Source organism: Columba livia, chromosome 14 (genome assembly GCF_036013475.1).
Source record: "Columba livia isolate bColLiv1 breed racing homer chromosome 14, bColLiv1.pat.W.v2, whole genome shotgun sequence".
In the NCBI taxonomy this organism is placed as follows: Eukaryota; Metazoa; Chordata; class Aves; order Columbiformes; family Columbidae; genus Columba; species Columba livia.
In genome coordinates, this window is record NC_088615.1 from 6,605,387 (window position 1) to 6,627,301 (window position 21,915).

At 43.7% G+C, this 21,915-nt stretch overlaps 1 long non-coding RNA gene across 3 annotated transcripts in view; it reads right to left on the reverse strand.

Moving 5' to 3' along the window:
- Positions 1-21,915, reverse strand: part of LOC110359598 (uncharacterized) — a 167,621-nt gene that overhangs the window by 19,744 nt on the left and 125,962 nt on the right. For all 3 annotated transcript variants that reach the window (XR_010466116.1, XR_010466114.1, XR_010466115.1), the window contains exons 3-4: positions 2,170-2,284; positions 111-242 (exon numbers count right to left, since the gene is read on the reverse strand). This is a non-coding gene — a long non-coding RNA (uncharacterized LOC110359598). The remainder of the gene's footprint in view (positions 1-110; positions 243-2,169; positions 2,285-21,915) is intronic.

Genomic DNA, 21,915 nt, shown 5'->3' on the forward strand with positions numbered 1-21,915 from the left:
ATTCAAAAGATAGAGGAAAAAAAAGTTGCACGTAGAAAGGGAGGCAAAAAACATGACAAGGAAAAGAGAACAACAATTACCTGAGTCAAAATAGACAAGGAACCACTTGCCTGAACAGATGTTTTGTCTGATACCATTTGTGAGTTCTGAATGCATCAGGCCATTTTCAAGGAGAGACAATTCTTTGTGCAGCATCAGCAAATTAGTCCAGTCTCCAGTTGTGACTAATCCCTGGCAGAAAACTGTAAGGGAAAGAAAACATGAATGCAACCTGGCCAATTATGCACTGAAGAGAACAGGGAAAATAAACAAACAAAAAGTCTCTGGACCTGCAGGTGTCAACACAAACTCAAAAGACTGATCAGCCTGTTTGCTTAATGTGTGGATGCAGTGTGGGTGAGCACAGAGAACGGGAGTGATCTCTACAGTGGCTGCTTGCAGGAGGTCAATACATGGCACAGAGGTCACCTCAAATGTATCTGTGAAGACAGAGTCATGGGTTTTGAGCATTTGGAACAAATTCCCATTTTTTTTATCTGCAGTGAAGCTTGTGATGGCAGCGACACAGGAAGAACCAATTACATTTCTACCCATGGCTGCAGCGTACTCTATGGTATACTGTATCCCTTCGGTACCTCATCTCAGGGACTCCAAAAGCCAGCTCAGATAGTCTGACGCTGAACAGACCGAGGAAAGTCTGTGTGCACTGAGTCCATCCTATGGACCTGTCCCAAGGGTTGGAAAAACCCTGACCTATTTCATTCTCTCAGTTTGTTCACTTGAGCACAATTCAGCCCACTGCATTGTGCAGGAGAAGCACAAACATATCAGAAAGACTGCTGCAGTGGAGCAGTAACAGGGACTGATTCAAAACGCCAGTTTTGAGATGTGCTGTTACAAGGCACAGCTCTGAGGGTGAAACAAGAGACACTTTAGGGAAGCATCTTCTTGCTGTTCCTGATGAAATTAACTGTTACCGCACACTGAGATGCTCTATGTTGTGCTGTTCAAGTACAATTATTACTCCACCTTTGGCAGTGCTTTTGTGCCTGTCTCTGATAAGACCAGGGGCTGCTTTGCCTGCTGTATCTGACCTTGCATGGCCACACAACCCACAGGAATCAATCCTGCCAGATCTCAAAGGGCCACATTGCACAGACCACAACTATAAAAAGCCAGCGTGTTCCCCACCTCAGAGGAAAAGGAAAGCCTGGTGGGAAGAGATGCTGCCAGTTGTTTTCTACATTGATTCTTTTCACACTTCCCCGTTGCTCACTCCAAGCTCCGTAAATACCTGCAGGGTTAAAACATTGTCCTCAGGAGTTGAAGTAGTGACCTTGGTAAGTGACACAGCCAATACAAAGTCCTTTCCTTGGAAGGAATTGCCCCCAGTACAATCTTTTGCTCATTCAGTCTTCTTTCTCCTCCAAGCAAAATCTGCCAGAACTGACTATTTCCAATTCATTTTTTTCTTCTTCTTTATTTTATTTTATTTTGTGTGTTGTCCCAGCCTCTCCTCTCAGAGGTGTCTCCCTGGGGGAATTCATGTCCCTTGTACTTTTTACTCTGTGTGCATAACAGAACATTATCTGCATAATTTATCTTTCTCTACATGTTGTCTTCCTTCTGGCTAAGTATTTTTCTAAAATAAATATATATCCTCATCGTGTACACTGAGAAAAAGAGCCAACAAACATGTCCTATGTGAGAACTCTATAACATCCAAAATCTGAACTACCAAGAATATGTTAACTCAGTCCTTTAGGTCAAATGCAGCTCTAAAGCTGATCTTCCTCCTGCCTCTCTCTGCATTATTCAGTGTTCTACTCTTTCTGTAGATCTAATTAAATCCTCACAAGGCTGAATCCAGATAAAATTTGAAATTGAAATGCAACCCACAAGGCAGGGGAATTCAATGAGATAAGACCAAAAAACTTCTGCCTTTAACACCTTTTATCACACCTCTGACTGGCAAAGTATGAAACAACAGCAGATCTCTGGGACTGGGAAGGGTGGGAGCATCGGTCATTAGCATGACCATAATGTCCAGACCACATGTGGCAGAGATGTTGGTTCCATGTAGCAGAACTGCCAGCCAGTGCATACTACAGCTCACAGCAGGCAGGGGAGCTGACAAAGCATTTGAACATGTCTTGAAGTTAAATGTACCGGGGCTGTTGTGGTCCAGTCAACACAATCTTCAGTCAACTTCTCTTACATTCTCTTGAGCGTGAGGACAGTGCAGTGCATTGCTGATGCTGCTGGGATTTCCAGGTGTTTATAGCTATGAGCAAGAACATTTGAGAGAAAAACATAAGCAAACAGATTCTTTTCTATTGCAGCCTGAGGTTTTATAGCAAATCTGAATCACAACATATTAAGGTGAAAGCATGTTCAGAATACTGTTGGAGTTAAAAATCTTGCCTCTTCATTTATGTTACCATGTGACTATATCTACACAATTAAAAGTGAATTTGATGTTTCCATGTTTCTTCACATTCTCCTTTATGATTTTTTGAAAGTGCACTATTTTTTCTCCTTTGCACAACAGTTATGGTCCCAATTTTGCACCATCCTTCCCATTTGCACCAGTTCACCAGCAAGCTTACGGCTCAAGGTTCCTCTAACTGGTTTTGCACCATGTAGGGATGGAGTTGAAACTTGCAATAATAGGCATACCCAAGAACAAGGTTTGGAGTTTCCTCTCAAACCCCTCACACTTCTACTTTCTACAGGTATCTTTAGATGAGCTGAATTGCCCAAGGACCATTTATGGGATCAATTCAAGTTCCTAAACGCAGGTGTTTGGTACCACTTCAGATAACTGAGGGCTTCCCACCTGACATCTGAAAGTGCTGAGTCTCTGCAATGAGAAGAGGAAGAAGCAAGGAAGGTTTAACCCAAAACACACCAAAACTTTTCAAAGCTTCCCGTCTCCTCTCAACATCAGCTGTTCCTTACAAAACTCCCTTTGAACTCAAAGGCCACAGTCAGGGACTTCCTTGGAGGAATGAAGTTTCATCACTCTCCTTGTTTTACTATATCCACCATTATCCCTTAATAACAAAATTGTCTACCTCATATGTTCATCAGAACCAAGAAGACAATATGAAACATGATCCTCTGCCATCAGGGTACTATCAGGACTCAGGCTTGGATTGTTCTTTCTCATAATGTCAGTGTGTGTCTCAGTATTACATTTGTGGCAGCCTTAGAGTGGAATCCAACACAGGTGTCCTTCAAACAGGTGGAGTCACACTGTTCTTTCTTCTTTCATTTTTTCTGTGTTTGGGTGATAGTCTGTCATCAGCAATGGGAAGAAGTTGTCCCTATGCTGTATCAGAGCAGATAAGTCTGCTAACCTGGCTTTCCTTCAAAGCAGGATCTCCAAAAGGAACTTACAATAGGAAAACTTGAGGAAAGTGGTCAGCTGGCTCCCATTTGCTTGACTGAAAGCACATGTCCAATATCTTGTTGTCTCTTAGGGGACAAAAATAGCTCAAAACCAACTCCAAACACTAATTTCAAAGTCAGGTCCTGTGAGACTAGGTAATCATAGTGCAATGCTGATTCCCTGGGAACAGCTATCAGCACCCACTCAAATGTCAACACTCAAAGCAAAACCACATATAAATACTGTCACCTTATCAGTACTAACTGTCCCAGAAATTTAGCGATTTGTAGAAAAAACCTGAGTTGTAAAGAAAAAAACAGAACAAAACAAAAAACCCACTTAATAACATCATCTGGAAGGCATCAGATAAGTCTCAATTACCATAACAAGAAAATAACTTTCCACCAATTTCTGTCTTAGTTACAATCATTTTCATGCAAGCATATGGTGGGGATGGGAATATGTCATGAGTTGTAATTGAAAGTAACTGTTTTCTCTCCCTCAGCCTGTATCAGTTAAACCTCAGTATCATCCAGTTTTGGGCACTAGACCTCAAAAAAGAAGTGGGAACCATTGTAGAAAATACGAAGGAGAGAAATGTACACTGTCAAAGATCAAAGACCATGGTTTATGAGGGAGCAATGAAGGATCTGGTGTTGTTTTAGACAGAGAAAAGAGGAGGAGAGGGAGAGGGAAAGAGAGAACAATGGAGAGAGCATAAAGGCTGTTGGAAAGAGAAAGGAAAATCTGTTTGCCATGACCAAGATGGCTAGCACAAGAAATAGTGGGCTTAAGTGGCAGCAAGAGATATGTGGGCTAGACATCAGGAAAAACTTCCTGACAGTGAGGTGAGCAGATCGCCTGGGGCACGGTAAAGTCTCACTGTTAGAGGCTTTTGAAAGACAAATATACATCAGAAATTATATACAGAGAGGTGATCCTAGCTAAAGGCAAAGCAAAATGGATTAAGAGACCTCTTAAAGCCCTTTCTCCCCTGTTTTTTGATCTGATCCTATAAAGAGACCCCAGCCTGCTCAAAATCCCAAGGACATGGTCAAAGACAGCTATAACAAAGCCTCCTGTGGTGAAATTGCAGAGTCCTTATAAACTTCTCAACAAGCCAGAGAGCTGCCTAGGATAACCTGCAGTGTGTTACACCAAGATGGTGCGTGAACCTCCGCCACTTTATTGAGCATGATGTTTAAACAAAGGATTAGCTTCCAGTAGTACAATTTGTTTCACTGATACCACCAAAACGGCCTGCACGGTGCAGGTGTGTTCCTGCTGAATCAGAATCTAACTACAGCCCCTATCCTGGCCTGCGGGAATAGGCTCCTCTGCCAACACAAAGCTTTGCAGTGTGACAGTTTCTATAACCTGGAGTAGCTTCACAATCTAACACAACAGGGAAAAGTCCTGCCGTTATCAGATAAGGGCCCTAAATGAGAAAGGAAACATTCCCAAGGTCTAGTGCCTGTACCCCTTTGAATACAGCAGTATAAATACATTATTGTTTGTCAGACTGATCTTTCTCAGTCTGTTTCTTCATATCAGTGGTAGAGATAGGAGCTCTCTGGGGTCGTCTGAATGTAATTACTTTCCTTTCTGTGTGGGGGAAGAGATTTCCTTTCATCCGAGGCTGCTGTTGTCTGCAGCCTTAATTTAGTCACTTCTATTTATATTGTGGAGAATGTGGACTCCACTATGAGTTATGCCAAGCACATCTTGAGAGTGAACTTCTTGCAACTTTGTGCTGCCACGTATGAAGAAACGAGTTTTGCTTAGCTGCTTGCCAGAAGCCAGGAGGTCCCTATGGAGCACTCCCTTGAGGTTTTTTTGACCAGCCACTGCCTGTCACTCTTGGTTTGCCTACTTACACTGGCACAGGTGTTTTTCTACTTTGCAACAGTGCTTAGGACCTGAAGGCCAATCTGTAGTCATGTCAGGGTTCCAGAAACATCTGATTATATTTCTTTGCAAGAAAGACATTTTCTCCATGCCTGCTAGGGGAATTCTCATCTGTCTTGAAGTGCAAAGTGCCTTTATTTTTTTCCTCCTAGAAGTGTTTCCTTGGCACTTGTCCTACAAGAAGCCAGGACCTGCCACGTACCCTGAAGTGCTCCTGCCACAGAAACAGGACAACTGGTGATCCATGTTTAACCATCCAGTACATTAAAGGGCATTTTGCATGAGGAAGTACCAGGAAGCCAGTGGCTCTAAATATTTACAGTTGTGTGTTTACCTCCCCGCCCCGTCCCCCAGATAAATTCGACAGGACTCCATTTAAGGTCACAGAATTGTCACACTAATATCAGAATGAAATCTTCTCCTTTTTACTCCATTAAAAGCCTCAGGCAAGAGAGGTCAATTTTAACTTTAGCATCATTGTGTTTCAAACAGTGTACAGTATTGCTGAATGAGCTGGGAGGAGAAGTATCTACTTAATGTGTTTATTTCTATGGTATTATCAAATTTGAGGTCCAAAGACTAAAATCCTACTCTTCACAGTACTGTGTACATATCGGTTAATATAGATTTTGCTCTGGGAGAAAAAACACATTGAGATATGCTAGATGGTGAAAGTAAATATTATTGTGTGTGAAGAAGCAAGGGAGAGAATGAGGCAGAATGAGAGAGGAAAAAAAAAAAAGAAGGGAAAAATGAAATTTTATATCCAAGGACACTCAGGAAACCCATGTCACAGCAAGGAACTGAATTCACATCTGTTCTGCCCCAGCTCAGCACCTTTTCTACATGCAGCCTCCCTCAACTTGCTTCATTTTTCATCAAAATCCCGAAGAGGGGAAAAAAGAGACAAGAAAAGGAAATACTGCAGGAACAGTAACCCCACTATTGAGTACTTTTCATGGTGTCCAGGTAGTTAAGCTTAGTCTTCAATAATGTATGACAGAAAGTAATGCAATTTAAATCAGGAGAGGCAGACAGCAGGGTATGGGAGGTAGAGGTGAATCCTGAAGTGCACAAGTCGAAGGAGACAATACTGTAGGAAAAAAAGCTGTGAGCCATAATAACAGCTTTTCTTAACAGAACTTATCTAGGTTAGAATGACCTCTGAGAGATGCCAGGATTTTAACAGCCAAATTCTAATGTGAAAGATTATGGATATTTCAGTATAAATTGCCCTTGTTTTACATAGGCTGTTTTGCTGAGCACAATGTTAATTTTGCAGCTCCGCTGGAGCAGCAGTTTATAAGAAGATAAACAGAAAATGATGCCTTTAGCAGTTGACGGATACCTTGACTAAGAGGGATGATAAAACTATTTGCATGAAAATATTAAAGGCATGAAGGGTGCACCAGCTTTTTGGCAGCACTGCTCTGAATCAGCTGGAGGTAGGACATATTTTCTTCACTCTGATTTTTACCCAACCCACAGCTATAACAAGTTAGTTGGACTAGATGATTGTTGTAGGTCCCTTCCAACTGAAACAGTCTATTCTATTCTGAGAGAAGACTCTCTTCTTTTTAGCTACCTGTTCTCTGAATTTCCTTTCTTATGTAATTCTGTGGTAAGAACCATTGAGTGAATTCCCATCCCAGGTGAAATTTGGGGTATGACCTGTGGTGCCGACAGAGCAGGAAAGAGGAAACTGAAGAGGGCTAAGGTTTAACCCATTCTGGGAACATGAACCCAACTGCACTGGAGTGGCCGTAACAGAGCAATCTTATATCTTCTCAGGTTTCCAAGCCCTGAGTCTGGGGGCTTCGCTACCTTTGTGTTTCATCCAGTCTCAGCAAAGACAATGAGAAAAAATGAGAGAAAAAGGAGAAAGAAAATCAGATCAGGGTCCTGAAGTGCAAGCCAAGGTTAAGAACACCCCCAAGCCTGATCCCAAGCCTGTGTCAGGATATGCACTATCTTTAGTTGTCCACTTTTTAAGGGAAAGCAGAAGGGATAGAAAAGGAAAATTGGAGTCTGAAAGCAATAAATGACTTCCCAAAGCACAAACCTCAACCACTCTGCAGTCATATCTCAGCAGACTTAGGGTTCAGACTTAGGATTCATGCTGCACTAGCTGTGGCACAGGAGTGAAGGAGCAAGCAGGGCGGCCACATGAGACCAAGCATTGGGATATGAAGATGCAAGATGGAAGAGGTGATCATTTGTGCCTGGTGGGCTCCATGTCTCCCTGCCTCTCCGGCCCAAGAAGTTACAAACTCCAAGGTCACTCAGCCACAAACTCTCTCGTTGGCTGATCAGTTCCACTTGGCCTAATGCTAAGTATTAATGACTGAAAAATGTGCATATTTAAGAAATAAAAATAAGCCAAATATTTTCAGTTTTCAACCACCTGTCTTCCTCTCTTTGTATCTGTGCCTCTTTATCTCTTTCTAAATGTGAGACAAGTGACTACCATTCATTCCAACTAAAAGTAAACTTTTTTTTTTTCCCAAAGAAAAGGAACAGCACTGTGGTAGCCACACTTGAATAGCACTAATAAATTTACCTGCCCAAAATGATAGAGCTGAATTCAGTGGCTGGCAGCTAGGTAATATCAGCTCAGGTACAATCCCTCAGAAGTCCACCTGGCCGCAGTCATAAATTGCTGCCTCCGTTACAGCTTTGCCAATACCATTTCCATGCTGGCTGCACACCAGCTTTATTGTAGTATAACGCGCATTTCACAGGAGTGCAGCAGGAATGACAGAATGGGGTTAGGACGCTATAAAAGCCACATTATTTTTTCATCCTAGGAGCTGCAAAAGGAGGTAGGAAATAGAAGGGCAAAGACACCAAAGGCTCAGCTTTAGGCTGCTGCTGCAGCTGGGTGAAGGGGAAGAAAGACAGAAAAGGGCTGTGCTCACTCATCCAATCTAAATGAAGGAAAGTTTTCCAGAGATATTTCACACTAGTCTTTCACTTATTATGCATCAAGGGCAGAGCTGTCTCTATGTTATTGCACTCTGTCATTCAGATCTGAGCTAATCATTGCTGCTGAGGACAGAGACAGCCAGTTGGGAATCCATCTTTTCAAGTGACCCCCATGTTGCTTATACACATGTCACTGCCCTGACTCAAATTGTGACTGGTGACTTTGGAAAAACTGTCTTTGCACACAAAGATCTAAAAGATACAGTAAAAAAAACACAGGTACATATGACAAAGGAACCACAGACAATTCCGCTATGTCCTGAGCTTGAGTTAAAGGATGTAGAAGCAGCCTTGGCTCTGATCTCCTCAGTATAGCTTCAGCAACAATGTGTAATGAGCTCTGGACAGTGATTGCCAGACCAAGGGGACCATCCAGTGTCACACAGCCCATTGAGGACACAGTGGGTTGGGTTGGAAGCAGAACAGCCACCTTCACTTCCCCCAAGTTCAATTCAACGAGGTCTGCTCCTTACCACCACAGCTGTTGAGATGGATTTAGGTGTTAACTTTAAATGTGGATTTTTTCAGACTGCTGTGAAGTTAAGATGGGTTAGAGGTGATGTCTTGGAAAATGTTGGGTCTGGAGCAGCCATCTCATATATTTTATCTACCCAAACAGCAATGTTAGAGGAGAGTCTGAGGCCACCATCCTCTCATCCTGACTTTTCCAGATAAGGAATAGAAATTTAAAAAATCTTCAGTCTAGTGTTTCCAAAAAAAATAAGAGGAAAAATACAGATAAGCTTCTTCAAGAGGAACAGCACACCTTAGGGTTTAATTCACAGGAGGATGTTTTAATTGCACAGAGGTTGATATTTGTGCCAGTCACTTGAGGGAGACAAAGAGCCACACTGAATTTGCATGGATTTTGTGTAGTCAGTCAAGGTAGAAGAGAACCATAAAAATCTTATGGACAGTGCAAGGTCTGGAGATATCTGTTAGCTTCCAGAAGCAAAAGAATGAATAATAAGATAGTAAAATCCACAGGAAAATTGGGAATTAAAGAGGACTTGAAAGATCTCACAGAAGAGTTGGTCAGTGCAGCCAAAGACAATGTTTGTTGTAGACAATGGCAAAGTTTAGGATAATTTGCCTGAAAGGATCTGAACTCACTGTAACATTTGGTGAGGGAAAGAAGGCCTGAGAACACAAAGGTCATTTCAATCAGCTCAGCATGATCAAACACTCTGATGCATCTGCTCTAAACATCTGTGGTGTTTAAATGTCTGGTCCAGAGTCAAAATATTGGGACATAGAAAATGCCAGTGTGCTGTGCACTAGACAAACCACAAGTAATTTCTTCAGTGAGTGCTGTGATCAGATGTGTGTCAAAAACCCAAGAGGAAATGGTAAAAAATGAACATGATATCAAAAAGTACTGTAAGGATAATAGAGATTTTTCTCCATGAAGAAAAGCTGAAAGGATAGCGGCTATTGAATAGAAATCAGAAAGATGAATGAGATGATACAGCACAGGTGTGGTCATGAACATAAAATACCATATTGAGCACTTCTTTCTCAGATGTCAGTGAAAAAGCAGAAGTTTGAGACAATCTGAAAAATTATAAATTGCTTAGGAGACTTATAAAGAAAACACTTTTAAGCATTTAAGCAAAAATAACCACTGGAACTCTCTGTTGTGTGATAGAACTGAAGTAACCAGCTATAGCCTTCTGTAACTTAAAAAGGATATTTTATGTAAGTGGCACGCAGTGTCATTTGTAGCATGACAGATGCCTGAACATTTTGATTTTATTGGCTTATATTGCTTTTTTTGGCAAGCTTCCTTTCTCTGCTAATGAAGATGAAGTTTGGGTGTGTAACTCACAGCCACACAATAGATCCTTGTGGAAAGTTTAATCTGAAAGAGCTGAGCCAGCTCTCAGTTTCCTCTGGAAACACACTCTCACACTCAGGACTACAGAGGGAGCCTCTCTCTTGTCATTGATCAGCTTCACTATCTAAATTGGCTGGTTAACAACCGGTGCTGGGAATACTCCCAAAAAGAAACAGACACATTAGAGGAACTTCATTTAGCCATTAAACTGGGATGTATCTGCCTCTTTATTTGAGGTCACAAACGAGATCAGTTTACCATAAACCTCAAGGGATTCTGAAAGTTCAGGGCAGAGGTAGGTAAATGTTTCAGCTCTCTGTAGATATTTCTGGTCTGTTTATCACTGCAGTTTCAAAGCACTTACATGAACCAAAAATATTTAGCAGTTCAACAGAGCAAGACAGTCACTGTATCCATGCTGGAGTGGACATGTGTGTGTTAGCTGCATCACTGATCATAATAATGTCCTTAGGTATAAGTACAGCATTCATGTGTCCTTACAGCTGACATTTTAGTGTGATTCTGCACTAATAAAAAGATACAACTGAAATACCAGTGCAGAACTCAGTTTAGTCTAATCTACTGAACTGAAGAAACACCGTGAAAGTGCTTCTGATGCTGTGGCTTGGAGCTACATAAAGCAGGCTTGTAGATGGAATGGTTGGCACCCAATTGCACTGGCCTCTCTGTTACTACAGGCAGTCAGTCCTTGAAATGATAACAAATTGGCTTGAAAATGCTCTGATGCACCTGGATGATTTTAGAAAAGGAAAGGCCTGGGGGATTCCTTTTTTCAACCAAAATGGGAAATACATTTTTATAAAAACCAGTCATGCTGTTTTTCTTTTGTTTTCATCACTGAGTTGTCTTTGGTGGCAATAAAAGCAAAACATGCAGAGTCCTGGGGAGAGCCAGTATCCCACAGGCAGGCAATAATCAAACTTGTCTCCTGACAGCTTAGTCAGAGGCTTCAGTGCAGAACTGCAGCCAGTTTTCATCCTTTCCTTACCTAAGCCAATCCCCTCATTACATGTGGATGGACTTGACCTTGGTTTAAACCGTTTTCCAATCTTTTGGACAATGAAATAAGCAGGGATATGCCACAGCCTTAAGAGCTATCAACCCATAGCAGGTTGATACTAGCAACTAGAGAGAAAAGAGCAAGTAAATACTAAACCAGATGATAAATTCCACGTCTCACTCCTAGATGCTTTAAGGAAACATCTGTTTCTTAGCTCTCACAGATCACCTCTCTCTCAAGCAAATATACCATTTTCTTTCCTAGCAGAGGCACGAGTTACTTTAGGCCAATATTGGGATCAATACCAGCAGCCCTGGGACTTCTAATACAATATCGACTTTATTAGCAGGTTATTAGACTCGTACTCTGTCTAAATCAAAGAACAACTCCTAAAGTTAAAAGTTAAATATCCTTCTACCCAGGTGATTCACAACCACAGACCCAGCACTGGATGTTTCAGAGTTACTTCAAACTTTATGGAGAGTAAATGACATCCGTTAACATTTGAATTCAGTGGCTCTTATTTAGCCATATAAGACAAAAACACACTCCATCACAGAGCTGGTTTCGACTCAGAAGCTGTTTATGTACCTCTTTCAACAGAACCAATATTATCGACTCATTTCCACCTCTACTACAGAAATGCAAAAGCTTCTCCTTTAGGAGAATCACACTGGAGGAGAAAAGATTTCTCCTGTTCTTTAGGAGACATTCCTGAACATTTAATAGGAATTATAATGATCCACTAACACACTTACCAGGAGGTGGCTCAAGGAAGGCAAGAGAAACTCAAACCCCAATGAAGTCTCAAGGCAGACTTTTTAGCCACAAATTCTTCACATTGATGTTTTCTGCTTTACTCACACTGGAGACAACTTCAGAGACCATCACTCAGTCATTGTACCCCATTGTTTAGTGGGAATTCGTTGAGGTGCTTTGAACAATGTTTAAAAAAATTGCAGAATGGGAGCAGCACAAGGTCAGCTGTAACACGTGGTCCTTGGGCAGAGTGAGTCAGGAACTGCCTGGAAAGACCCTTTCAGGTTTGCTGTAGGGCTCTCTGCAATCTGCTGAGCCTGGGAGGAGGGAAGGCATGTTCCTTGGCTGCCTTTATGGACTCTTTTTTCTCCAGTGGTGATGGGGACTATGTCTGGAATGCTACAAGGAGGTACTGTTTTCCCTCATTATTTCACTTCCAGCCTCTGCCCCAGAGTGTGACCAAACATGAAATACAATTTATAAAGAATAAGCTCCTTGGGTTGATCATCTTTCTAGATCTCACCTTCTCTTACTTGGACAAAATGTTTCCATATAGATGCTTTCACATAATTGATGGAGCTGAACCTGTTCTTTGCTTCTGTAGCATCAAGTTAATAATGAACTGCACTCCCTCACTGGGAAAAATAATTATCTCATAAACTCTAATCAAACACACAAAAGCTCAAGAGGATAAAATCAGATGTATACAACATATATGCAAAATACGTAGTTCTGGCCACTTCTGAAGCAGGGACTCCTCATACAGACCCCTCCCCACCTGCCTGCAGGTTTTCTGTCTTCCCTGTTTGCCAGAGACAACAAGAGGAACCTGTGTTCAGCTGTTCCCTCTGTGCAGAGATTAATTCATTGACAAGGCTCCTAGGAATGTGCCAGCTCATTAATTACCGTAAGAACTGTGTCAGCAAGAAGTAGGCAAGGTGACTGCTGGAAATGGTCAGAGAGAGCCATCTATTAGTGCTTGCTACACTGGTCGTTACATGCCAAAAACCAAACCAATAACACCTGGCAGATGCTTCTTAACTGCAAAATATCACAAGTTGCACGCTTTAATAATATAAGACGCTAATGTAAATCAGTGTTAGGGGCACAAATCACAAGGAAATGAGCCCCACAAGCCACTCAGCCCTGCTCCAATGATGAAATTATTAGGCTACCTCCTATGGACACAATGGAAACCTGGGAGTACAATGGACCACCTGGCAGCACGAGTTGGCATGGAAAAATCCCAACGGCTTTGACATGCCACCTCCTCTGCATTTTTGTCTGGCTGGTGGGAAAGAAGGCAGGTTGTCCCATAACAAGACCACTAGGAAGTAAGGCAGAAAGAGACCAGGCTCAACAGATCCCAAATGCGATGTCTGCTTGCACAGGCAAGTGCTTGACCCACAACCCTGTGCTGTCTACAAAGGTTTAGAGATGGCCACAGTCCATTTTAGATCTCACAGCTGGTAGCTCTGCCTGGTGCCTCCCTCAGAGGGGGAACATGACCACCAAGAATTCTCCGATTTGCTATTAAAATTTGTTTTTCTTGCAATGCCAACACTGGGATAATGCGCCTGGGATTAGACCTAGGAAATCCATCAAGACTAATACTTAGTCACACTCAAGTGCTTTTATGCCACAGTTGCTATGAGGAATAACTTCAAAAACAGCCCCTTAACAAGATCAGGAGGGCAGGGGGGCTCCCAACTGCTGTGCAATCGAGGGCAGGGCTCTTCCCCAGACAGAGCCCATACATTTTCAGCCAAGGGCCATTTCAACATCAGGCAGTACGAAGCAAAGTCTTGTGAATGCATCAAAGGTTTTGCTTCCCTTGGCTCAAGGGGAATTAAAGGAATAGAGGGAATAAGCTGGAGAAACTTAAGGTTGTTTCAACTAGCACTGAGCTCAGAAGAGCTCCAGAGTATCTGTAAGAACAAAAAGAAGATCCAGGTTACAACTTCTCTCTTCTCTTGCCTGCCAAAGGGCTGCTAAATTTGTACCCTGAGAGGAAAGTGATAAATTAAGAGCTATGGCAATACCTTGCCACTTTCCTGATCATCTACCCATAACCGTTTCCAATCACCACACTAAATCATGGGGGAATGACCTTCTCTTGTGCCCCACAACAAGCTCAATTCCTTCCAGCTTTTTATTTGATAGGTTTTCGTTTTATTTTTCTCTCTCTCCCTTTTCTTTGGTCAGTCATGCTGCAGGCCATAGGGCTAGGAAACATTTTTATCATTTGATATAAAAGGGATATGACAGGTCTATGCTGTAAAACGTCAAGTGTCAAACCACAAGGAATTCCACAAATAACCGTTCAGATGTCCCAAGGCGTGAGACAGGATATGGATGTCTCCCAAATGCATGTCTAAGTTCACCGGCACTGCAGAGGAAAAAATGTGGCTCTGTCCAAGCTTGCAGGGTTCCCATCAGAGGTCCTTGCATGTGTTGAGAGTGAGCCCTGCCAGAGGGCTGACAGGCAATGTCACCACCTCAAAGCTTTGTCAGAGGTCTTGCAGAAAACCAGTGCCTCTGGTTGACAGCATTAACTGTGTCACACACCTGGAGTGATTGCCTTGAAGAAAACGGCATTTGTTGATAGAAAGCACAAAACAAGTGACCTGGTTTCCCCCGAGGGATGTCTAGTAAAGTCTTGGGAATAAATTAGTAAAGGAAATCCGTGAGCGAATCCCCTGGTAGTGATGAGGCAGGAACAGGCTGATGCTGAGCAGCTGCGAGAGGTTTGGTGCACACCAGGGAGAAAAGAGAGAAGCCTGATGTGCTGGAGGAAAAAGGAGGAGGAGCTGCTCTCCAGGGAGAAAGGGAGACAGTGGGGTGGGAGATTAAAGAGACATGTGGTATGGGGGAAGGAAGGTGGAGGGGGAACCAGAAATGGAGGCTAGCAATTCAGATGGGATGGATTAGATGGGGATAAAGGCAGCTGGGAGGGACTAAAAGAACATGAGATTAAGAAGTGCATGGGAGAGCTGATCAGTGTTCAAGGGAAATGACAAAGCAGGGTTGTCTGGATTCTGCTGATGGCTTTTAGAAGAGCACAGTCTGAACTCTTTGGACAGCCATAAAGCAGAACAGATGTGCATAAAACCCCAAGGAACCCAGAGAATAGCTGGAAGACTGCTACATCTCCTGAGTACCTGCTGGGATCATCAGACAGCAAGCTTAGAAACAGCACTGTTTGAAAAGCACAGGAACTCAGTGATACTGTGAGACCCAGCTGCACCCAGGGCTGCCAGGCACTGGACCCATTCGTGGGTGATATTAAACGGGGTATAAACACTGCACAGGAGTTTCTTACATTTCAGTCTCTGTTTAGCAATATGGTCCTGGGCCAGCTGGACTTAGATCCAAGTCAGCACAGCAGACAGAAAGAGCTAAATGAGAGAGACAGCTCTATATCTGGGGACACGCCACCACCAGAGGGTGGTCTGTGGGTGGCCCCGATACAAGACTCATTCCCCAGAGGCAGCCAAGAGCTGGGACTCCTTGCATGGGCCAGACAGTGTCATGACCCTGGCTGGTGTGCTAAATATCACGTGGCCATGTCATACACTGAGAAAAAAGGTAATTGAGAGGTCTGAATTGTGCAGTGAGCAGATGACAGAGAAACAGAAAAAGCGTTGGCTCAATTCCTTGATCTCTTTTCTGGGCTAGGAATCAACTCGTATGCCAGTTTGGTCAGGCAAGAGCAATCACGCTACTGAGCCCCAGCTCCCTCCAGCCTACATCTCTGCTTGCTTTTGCCTGCCTTCTTTTAGCATTTGCTAACAGACTCTTGCACTGCAGGTCCTGTGAAATGGGCCGGAGCAGAACCTCAATTTGAAAGACCAGCTCCAGAAACACAGCCTTCACACAGCAGTGAGTGGGGCTGCCGAATTCAACCCTTCATCAAAGATCCAGACTGTTTGTGGATGGGCATGTTACCACAGAGAGGAGAGGGGAAAACAACTCTAAATTGGGCCATAGATAGTTTGACTGTAGGTCTGCTTACAAATGCATGCACTAGCTCAGAAACCAGTGCAACCGCAGAAACAATCAGCCAAAAGCAGCACAGATGGTCCTTAAGCCCTCCTAAGATGCTAAAGAAATACACGTTTAACTACAGTCTAAATTAGATTAACTTCAGATCTTTGGTGCTATGAAGACTATGGGTCATCCTGTTTGCGCTACTTTCTCTGCTAACTGCCCAGCCAGATGTGTAAATAGTTATATTGCTTTATAAAAGAGTTCATGATGCTTGTGCTGCTGAGGAAATCTAAGGAAGAGAATAACAAAGGCAAGCAGAAGAAAAATATGTAGACTAATTAATAACTCTCCTTATTATATCATAGCTAACTGATTTTCTAAACGCCTTGCAGAAACAGCCACACTGGAAGGAGAAACTCCCCAGCCCAGTGGGCCGAGTCTCTGCTGCTGCTTCACACGCTGGTCACATCCCCAGAGAAGCAACATCCTTCCTCCAGCCCCCTGATCCCACCATGTCCCACTGCTCAAACATAAGCACAGAGGCTTAATTTTTCCCTTACTCCTGACAAAACAAAAGGGAAAAGCTGGGAGCAAAAAGAGAAGAATAAGGGAAGGAAAGATGAACAAGAAGAACCTACTTTGAGCAATAGGGGTTAATCTGACTCAAAGCCTAAATCCATGTTAGCAGTTAATCCAGTTAGTAAGGCTTTCATTGGGAGCTTTGAGAAATCCTTTAACCTCTTGCTGTAAACTAGGAGCAGCTTAACATCTCAATGTTCATGAGAAAAGCCTGTCAATAATGCTGCTAAGCAGGTATTTAGCAGGATTTAAGAAACAAGCATGTGACAACTCTTCTCTAATGAAGCAATTGGGCTTCTCTCCAGGAACCAATTGGTCACTATTTCCTTTAGTCTTGCCTGTGATCTGCTTTTCAAGATTCAAAAGAAGATGCAGCTATGGTCTCTATCAGCTCAGAAAGCATTCATTCCTGCAAAAAGTGCAGTAAAAAGCAGATTTTTCTAGTGTTTTTTATAAATCTCATAAATTCTTTGCCCTAAGAGATCTTTTATGAAGCAGACTGCAGGAGTCAAAAAATCAAATTAATTCCCCTGTGATTTTTTTTTCCTTTCAGGGGTGTCTATACTCTTTCAAGGAAAGCACACTTTAACATCTAAGGCTTTCACCTCAGCCTGAGTCCAGCAGGATCAACAGTAAATGAAGTGTTTGGGGTTTTTTTACCATCTCTCTACAAAGTTATTACATATTCACTCCAGCTGCAGAGACTGGCTAAATGTGAGTTAGCTCTAATCCAGAAATCGTGCCATCACATGCAGCCTGGTGCTGTGTCCCAGTTCTTGGCAAAGGCAAAGTGCAAGTACATCGGGAGACAGTGATACACTCTAAGGTGAACTTCATCCCTGCCCTGTACAGACAAGACCTGGGGGATCAGGGGCAGGTGGTTGTCCAGACTCACCCACCCCTGGCTTCTCTGGGTTCCCAGCTGGTAGAGGGTTCGTGAGGATGTACAGCTGTCCTCTGACTGTGCTTCCTTATCCCTCTGACACTGGTCACAGAAATTCCATCACAGAAGTTTTCAGACACAATCACCTAAATTATCTGTGTGGGTTGCTATGAATTCTCTCCAATATATGTGATCCAAGGTAGCAATACCCATTTTGTTTTGTTTTGTTTTTAATGTGGGAAGATCTTTTCAAGCTGCAAAGCTCTCTGGGAACCAGACCCACTGGGCAACAGGGCAGAGATCCCTATGCCAGCATGGTGGGCACCATGGGTAGAAACCAAGATTTTCTGCTGGGATACCCCATCCACCCCATCAGTTCTGGAGAACAGGATAGTTTGGAGCTATAGGGAAGCAAAGAGAGAAGGACAGAGGGGGGCTGTACAAGTCAAAGTTGTGTGACCTGCACAGTGACTGAGGCACAACAATCCTGTGTTTTCTCAGCCTTCCCTTCTGTTTTACAGCAGGAGATTCAGGTGGGGGTAGCATTTCAGCCAGACACCTCTGCCTCTGGGATTCCAGACACAGACACTCCCATTTCCCTTCACTTTCACAGATAAAAGGTCATTCTACCTTTTTTCCTCTCTCTATACTAAGGAAGAACATTGTATTACCTCTGATATTTGCTGTGTTCAACCAGTGTGGGCTGAGAGGCCCATGCAACATTAATTTGGTTTTACCACTGCACACGTAGTGATGTTCAAAGGGAGGCAGATCATTGCTATTCTGGCTGTCACCTCGAATGCACAAGAGCTAGGAGTGTGAGCAGGGTCTTTCAGAGGGAAACACTTCACAGCTCTCAGTGCCTGAATTCAGTCCTAAAGCAGGTTGAGAAAGCCAATGTGTAGGAAAATGCAAGAGAAAACAATTCCTCTTTAAGCACCCAATCAGAATCTCGATAGTGTGCAGGTTTTGGGTCACTTGAAAGTATTTCCAATTCTGGTACCTTTAGTATCTGACGTTTTCTGCTGGTAAGAGCAAAAAAATTTCCATTCACGCACACAGATATTAAACCACTTACAGAAGGATTGTCTTTATGGGAGTCCTACCTAATGAGACTGTGATCCCTTGTGAATAACTCTGGTAGGCACAAGGACAGCACACATACTAATTAACCTATAACACTGCCATTAAAAAGTCGTGACATGAGTTAATGCACTGACTGGGATAGTTATTTTGCCTTTCACAAACTATATTTTCGTAGAGCTCAATTAGGTATTTTCAGCCACTATTCTTTCCCCACTCCTTACACTGTGTCTTTTCCAAAAAGACAGACACAAGCCCTTTTAAGAAACAAAACAAAAACCAACAAAAAAAAACCCACAAACTTTAAAATAGGCGAATGAGTGGTAAAAGCAAGTGAGCTCCCACTCAGTTCAAATTGCAGCTCAGCCCTTATTGGCCACGTATACTAGTGGAAATGAGACTGTATCATACAGAGCCATCTTTTCACTGAAAAATGTACTTCAAACAGATGCTATGCTAGCATTGGGATACTGAGCAACTAGTTATCCTGTTTACTGCAAAATAGCCTGTGATATATTGGTACCGTATTGTTGCACTCTGATTTCTTATGAAACCAATAAAAAAGTCAAAGCATATAAGGGTAACATTTGTTAGACTATAGTCACAGCTATATTGCAGCATGTGGATACAGAAGATATGGTTCAACCTGAGAAAAACAAACAAACAAAAAAAAACCCACACACACAAAAAAACCCCACAAAACCAAACAAACACTCCTCTTCCCCCCAAAATGAAACACACCTAACCCTCAGTTGCAGATGATTTTCACTATGATGCAGCCACCTCCAGCCCTCAACTTTTACAGAGAACCATCACCCAATTTTCACCCTTGTTATGGTTCACTCCCTTCCCAGCATAGAGACATTGGTGGCTTTTCCAGGCCAGCTCACGTTGCTGAGCCAGCCAGGGCAGCAGCTCGTGGTCTACCAGCAGCCCCAGCCATCACTCCCAGACCTTCTTCTACCAAGGAGGGCAGCAGCACTGGCCAGATGGTGCCTGCATCCCCCATTGTCACTATGGACCACACCGCCAGCAAGGCAGGAGTCTGCTGGGGTACACACCATGCACAAGATGGGTGCTGCTCTCTGCTTTCCCATGCAAGCCTCCGCTTGGCCACATCCCAGTGCAGTTTGTGCTCTTTAGTCAGCATTGCTCTGGGGATTACCTCCAGCCATCTGCCCAATGCACCATCTGAGCAGACCTTCTGCTAACTGTGCCTCCCGAGGAGGAAGCTGAATACCGCCAGGCCCCACACCACTTGCCTCAAAATAAATAACATGGGAGTGAGAAGAGCAACTTCTCTTTTGTTCTGATGCAGCCTGGCAAAGCCGGCAGTGATGTGCTGCTAGGAAAGAGCCAGAAAAATGACAGGGTCCACACCTAGCCCGAGAAAGCCATTGCTGCTGGGGCTTTGCAGTGAGTGCTGTGTGGAATGAGCAAGGACTCTGCAAGTTATTATCCCCATAGTAGCACCAGGCTGCAGAAAAGATAAACCATAGCTGCTTGGAAAGCTGCACAGGACTTGGGAGACTTGGCACTTAGGGTGGGTTGTGGTAAACCCTGGGATTGTCTTTCCTCATGCGGGAACTCACTCCAATTTGGGGACTTCTATTATAATTCCTATCAGCCAGGCACAAAGAACAGCTCTGCAGAGCAGGGAGGGTTGGGACACAACTTCCAGCTCCTCTCCTCTCCCTCCCCATCCCCAAGCCAGGAGATGTTGACCATAGCCCTGCTCTGGAGAGAGGGACAGGAATGCTGGGGAAGAGGGAGGCAAGAGAAGAGCAGATGCACAAAAGCAGCAAGCTTAGTCAAGGCTAAAGAGACCAGACTGCGAGGGCAATCACAGAGCAGATTCTAAAGCTAATTTAACAATTATAAATGTGGCTATCATAACACATAACATGGTCATGTTGCTGGGGTATCAGCACAATCACACTCCATCGCATCAGGCTTCTCTAAACCCAGGGTCATGACCTCCCTAATACAGTTCATAGATTAGTTTGGGTTGGAAGGGACCTTCAAAGCTCATCCAGTCCAACCCCTGCCATGAGTTGGGACATGTTCACCCAGATAAGGTTGCTCAGAGCCCCGTCCAGCCTGGCCTGGGATGTCTCCAGGGATGGGGCATCCACCACCTCTCTGGGCAACCTGGGACAGTGTTTCACCACCCTCACTGTAAAAAAACCCTTCCTCATGACCAACCTGAACAGGGCTGTTCTAGGCTCTCCAGTTGCCTTCAGGCACTGGAATAACTTGCCTGGAGCTATTTATTAAAAAAAATGTGTGCACACTCCTTTGAAATGGGGTTCAGGAACCAACCCTCTGCTCACCTCTCACAAACAGACAGCACCCCCCCCTCTCAATCCCTTCCCATGTTCTTCCATTGCACCTAAAGAAAAACAGCCTGCAGATTCACAGACTGTGACTAACTGTAAAAATGACACTCACAGAGGGCAGGATCATTTTGCAGATTAGGCCTGGAAGATCTGCAGGAGACAGGTTCCAGGATGGAAAAGTTTTGCAGCAAAGCTATGCAAAGGAACAGCCTGAGTCAGAGCTTCTCTACAATAGCACGGTCATGCTACTCAGATCAGGCTCCTTGGCCACTGTTAGCAACAACTGACCTTCTGTCTTGCTGTCATCTGATGGCTGACAAGTTCATCAGCCAAACTGTATGCCCAGGAAATGGTGGTGGAGGAATTAATGGGACCCTTCTCATTTTTCTGCCCAACCTCCCTGCCTACCACAATGGCTCCAGCAGCCAGTCCTTCCCCCAGCAGCTGAGAACTAGAGCTCTGCTGGACCATGAGGGGCAAGGGACAGCGCTGGACACACTCTGCTTAAAGCAATCAGGGCAAACACAGATTGAATGCATAAAGCACAGGAGGGTGGGGACAATGAGGGAGGGACTGGGAGAACACCAGGTAATGCGAGGCCACGGGCAGAGATGGATGGCACAGAGTTTCCCTGCGTCAAGCTTTTGGTCCCAGCAGGTTAAGGAACAGCCGCCTTGACAGATGCAACCATCCAGCTTTGAGGGATTCAAATTAAGGTCAAAAGGGATAAAGCAATGCTGAGAAAATGAATGTGTTGTTCCTGGCTCACAGTCATGCCCAGATGCACGTTCCTCATAATTTATGAGGATAATTAAAATGCATCATTTGTGTGTGCACATACACACATACAGACACAATTTACTTCTCTAGAAATGAATATAACCATAGGAACTTTTTTTTTTTTTCATTTCCTCTGTAGCAGCCATCTGGATTTGAATCTTGGGAAGAGAGGAAGGAAACTGGGAAGGGAAAGGGTACCCCCTTTCTCTGTTTAACATCACCAGGAGAGGTGGGGAAAGCTGCTCACAGCTTTTCAGTCCTGAGCAGCGATCAGTGGCACACTGTTTGTGGAATTTTGCATTCACAAAGAATAGGCCCTTGCAGTGTTTGTGGAGGGAATTTGGCCCAGGAGGGTTT